Source organism: Aegilops tauschii, chromosome 5 (assembly GCF_002575655.3).
Source record: "Aegilops tauschii subsp. strangulata cultivar AL8/78 chromosome 5, Aet v6.0, whole genome shotgun sequence".
NCBI lineage: Eukaryota > Viridiplantae > Streptophyta > Magnoliopsida > Poales > Poaceae > Aegilops > Aegilops tauschii.
Window position 1 is genome coordinate 520,479,946 of NC_053039.3, and position 5,236 is coordinate 520,485,181.

A 5,236-nucleotide genomic window follows, 5' to 3' on the forward strand; every position below is an offset into this window, starting at 1 on the left:
GCCAACAGGCTGACACACATTACAGTGCAGAGGAGAGCTAACATAATCAACTAAAACAGCCCTGAACGACGAACTGGACGAGCAAGTCGCCGCCTACTGTGCTCACAGGCTCGGCTGAGCCGCACTAGCATCCTGGGACATCTCCAAAGCTCCCTCACCACCGTGATCAATCAGTGCATCCTCGACATCGTTGACAGAATTGTCGTCAAGGTGAAAAAAAATCCCTCATGGCCATAATCAGCTCAGGAGCAAGTTGCTCTTTGAACTTGGCAGTGAAATCAGCAAGTGTAGCCTCTGCTACGTCTTCTCCATCTCTGACTATCCCAAAGGACCGGCAAACTAGCTTCTTCGCCGCCTTGGCTGTTGGGAGCACCATATGGGTGCGTTTGATTTTCTGCAGGGAGAGCCCCCCCTTGTTGGAGATCTTGACGCCGGCAAGGGTCTTCCGGCGAGCCGTGGGAGGCCTGGGAGGGGGGGACTCGGGCGGAGCAAGGATGCCCATCTGGCGCTCCTCAAAAATAGGCGCCAGAACATCTTCAAGGCAAGGTAAAGCACGGCTTCGCACGGGGGAGGGCGTGCGCTGCAGAGGGCCGTCGCAGATCAGGGGCGGTGTAGGCGATGTCTGGAAACCCGGCGGCCTGGAGGGCGACCGCAGGGGCAGCATGAGAGACGCGGGCGCACAAAGCTCCAGCAAGGCTTGACTGGGCGCGGGGCTCGCCAGGGGGGAAGTCGAGGCCACAGCGCGCTTGGAGATCAGGCTTGGCGGCAGCGGAACCAGATCCTCTACCGTGCCCGAAGGCAAGTCAGAGGTGCCGTGCCTTCTTGCCTTCCAGCGAAACAGGCGCACTGGGCCTGTAGCCTACGAGCAGAACGGCCCAACTAATGGCCTGCTGTTTTGATTGTTTTTTCTGTTTATTTCCAGCAGCTTGATAAAAAGCAGCTTGACAACGTTTGTCTAAAAAAACAGCTTGAGAACGGGAGCATCACACGCTAGTTGAGTAACAAAGCAAGATTTTTTATGCGGAAAACATTCAATCTTTTTTTTTCCGGAAAAATCAGATCTATTATAAAAATTCATCGAAAGTATAAATCATCTCAAACATAATAAAAATTACATCGAGATTCCGAAATCACCGAACGACCACTATTCATCATTTGTCTTATAAGGAATATTTTTTGCGAGAATTTTTTTAATTTATTCATCAACTGTCAAGGTAGTATAAAGAAAACAAGAAGTAAAAATTACATCCAAGTCCGTAGAGACCTAGCAATGACTACAAACATTAGAGCGAGCCGACGTCGTTGTGCTAAGAGCATCTCCAACAGCGGCGCTAAATAAGCGCCGCGCCGCAAATTTGTGCTTTTTAGCTCGTGCGCAATCGATATCCGGGCTCCAGCGGACGCGCAATAAGCGCGCGCGGAGCATATAGAGTTCAACACGTTGTCCGAATCACCATCGCGCGCTGTTTATTCGGTGCGCCCGTTTCCGCGCGCCGCACACTCGAGCGCTCTCGCCGCACTCTCTCCGCCGCGCCACCTTCGCCCCGCCTGCGCCGCCGCCGGCGAATTGACCCGATGGACGCCCGCACCGGCATGGGTGGCTTCGGAGGAGGATGATGAATCGGAGGAAGATGAGGATGAAGACGAAGACGAGGCTTGATTGTTGATGGACCATTCGTTCGTGTGAACTTTTGTGTCATGAACTTGGTTCGTGTGAACTTTTGTGTCATGAACTTGGTCCTCGCCGAGCCAAAACAGGCGATCGGCGCGCTGCAAATACTTTTTTAGCGCGCGGCGTGTTGGGCGGCTGTTGGAGATGCTCTAAGGCTCCATAAGACCAGCGCATTAGAACAACAACTGCCACCGTTGAAGAGAGGCATATATCGGAAGGATCCAACCTATATGAGCACCTTCAAGAGACTGAGCTAGCTTGCATCTTGAGATTGTACGAAGTCACCACAGACATAGCATCTCGATTTAATTTATCAACTTTTTATAATAGATCTGATCTTTCTGAAAAAAATTAGGTTGGAAGTTTCCCGCAGAAAAAAAAAATCTTGCTTTGCTATTCAAAACGAACGTGTTTTTTTTAGACAATCAAAACAAACGTGTGATCCTCCCGTTCCCAAGCTGTGTTTTTTTTTCGAGCCAAACGTTGTTAAGCTGCTGAAAATAAACAATCAAAATAGCAGGCCCATTAGCTCGGCCGTTCTGCTCGTAGGCTACAGGCCAGTGCGCTGTTTTCGTGGAAAGCAAGAAGGCACGGCACCTCTGACGTGCCTTCGGGCACGGTAGAGGATCTGGGCGCGGCGGCAGCACGGTTGTCGAAGACAGCGGAGGGGACACCGGGGGGGTCCGCTCCTTGAGAGCGGCGCCTGGAGGAGCGTGGAGAGGTCTGACGCGTCGGGCTGCGCCCCCGAGCGTCAACGCCGGCAGGGTCGGGGACGACCGACAGCTCAAGGGCGCGAACAGGCTCAGCACTGCCTGAGCCAGAGCCCCTAAGCACCAAGCCAGGACACACAGGGGGGGGCGGCCGCAACAGCCTGGCCGCACACACGTTTGGAGCTACGATACGATGAACAACCCGTGCCTGGTCGATCAGCCTGATATGCACAGACACAGTAACAAAAGTACCTCCATGTCCTGCGGTAGATGTCTCGATCACGCAACGAGCAAAGATTAGAGCTTGTCGATCATCACTCGACGTGGGCAGGGTAGTACGATGTCCACACTCCACTCCACGGTGGCATGAAGAAATCTCTGCTAATTCCAGTTTGCCTTGCCGGTGTGACCAACCGTTGCTCCCGATCGACCGGTCTAATAACGCTGAGTGCTACTACTATGTTCGCACTCCACAGTCCAGTCGCATTTTGAAGTTTCTCCTTTTAGCGTGTTGGTGTGACCGTCCGTTGCACACCATCGACGCATGCGTCTCATATTCAGTACGCATACACAAGGCGTAACTAATTGTGCGCGCACGGGCGGGCGTATCCTTACTCGCAAAGTTTCCTTCCCTTGGTTACGCGCGCGTATGCAGGACGACGGAAGCTTCTGGATCGGCAGGAAACGAGCCAAACCGAAGACCAAGACAAAACTGACCGCGTTCAATTGTGAGGTGCGACACGCGGTTGAGTACACGACGTGCACATTCCAAGAGAGGAATGAATGATGTTGGCACGAGACCGCACATACGCACCGGGCCATGCTGTTCGTGGTCGGCATGGGCACGTCCAGGTCAAACCCAACTCCGGCCATCTGCACACAGACAGAGCTACGAACGCGACCCTTGATTGCTTCCTGCCGCGTCAGCACCCACTAGTACTCATCGTCGACCTACCGACCGACCGTAGCAGCACCACAGCACGCGCTCGTAGCCCTGTCTGGCGGTTCATTCGTCGTGTTTAGAGACAGAAGTAAAGAACAAGGACAAGAATGAATCGCTGTTCTCTTCATTGATTGAAAACTGCTCTTTATACAAAGGGAAGAGACGCTTGTAGAAAGACGTCTGTTCGGAGGAGATGCCTGTCCGGCAGTGAACCGACGCGGAGGATAAGCAGGGATTATCCCTTCATTAACACTCGTTAATTAATCCTAACACGTCCGTGCTGTGCTCTGTCCAGGGTCTGCACCCACCACACGCACGTGCTCGTCACAGAGTACAGTATCACAGGATCCCCATCGCGGTTTCCATTCCCAGTATTCCATTCTACCGTCTCGTCGAATATTTCCGAGCTATACGGGCTCAAGAAATAGCAGCACGTACAGGTACAGGGGCATCCGCACCACACACAGTAGTATGGCATGTTCTTCCACATCTTTTACCATTATAAAAGAAATCATTTGATTCGATCGATCACGAGCCCCTCATGCTGAATAGCAAAGCGACTAAACAGGCAACGAATCAACAAACTCCAACTTATTACACATCAAAGTCGCACAACAGTTTAACCGCAGAACGGTGATAAAACTCAGTCTGATAGATGGATCATCAAAGAAGAATCAACACATCCAGAAGCAAGGCCGGCATAGGAGCTGTGCACCATGCTAGGGACGTAGCCAGTCGAGGAAGTTCAGCCGGTGATCCTCGCAACCCCCGGACGAGGACGCCACTCCTGCGATGCACTGTATGCTTCACCCGCCACCTGCTCCATGACTTTTGCTCCCAGTGTCAACACCCTTTGATTTCCCTCCTTTATCTGCAAAATTGCCCAATTTGTTATCCACCGAAATATCAACCCGATAAGAGTAATAGGGTCATTTATCAGCTTTCTTTCAAAAATAATATCATTTCTGCTTCTCCAAATTGTCCCAAAGATAGCAGTAACACCAACTAACATCTGTTTTTCAGTTTCATGCTGTAAACTTTTAATCTAGCTACTAAAGTACAAACTCAGATTATAAGGAATATATCTCAAATGAAAAGCACATTTAAACAAACCCCACTCTAGTTTAGCCACCAAACTCCTGAAGAATAACTACTCAGAGCTCTCATCATTTTTTGGGGACCGATCTAGCCTCTTTTCAGCAAATTGTCTCTAGTTAATTTGCTATTTTGACCATCGACCAAAGAAAGACTTTCATTTTTGGCGGAATTATGTTTCCACAAAAAGGTCAAAACCCATAATATTGAATAGCTTATAGTTTTGATAATAAAAAGACTGTCTACAGTTAACATACACTTAATAGAATCCTTGTTGTTAGGCACAACAATTTCCTCACATCCTTTTTTGATGCTATCCACAAGAGCTAGAGTATTACCCCACGTAGTTCTCATAAATCTAAAATCCTCTCGGCCTTTCTGCAAGGTATCAACTACAATAATATTGTGGTCAAAACTAAATTGTGCAGTCTAGCACAAGAGATTTTAAGAGGTTTATCATCCACCTACTTGTCTTCCCAAAATCAAGTATTTTTGCCATTACCACTTTTTTTGGCAAGGCTGGTAGAACATGTCTTTTATTTTCATGAGACTCAACTAAAAATGGGAGTCCCCTGTCTTAGGTTTAGTTGCAGAAAAGCAACCATTCCGAACATGTTTGTTCGGGAGAATTGTTTGCTAGAGACCATTTAAAGTCTCTAACTTCCATAACCATTTAGCCAGGATAGCATTGTTCATGAGGTCAAGATATCTGATCCCTAGCCCCCCTTGGTCTTTAGGTCTAAAGCCACTGGCCCAGTTTACTATGAGATTTTTTTTTTCTTGTTGTCGTCTCATGCTAAACAAACCTAGCCATGA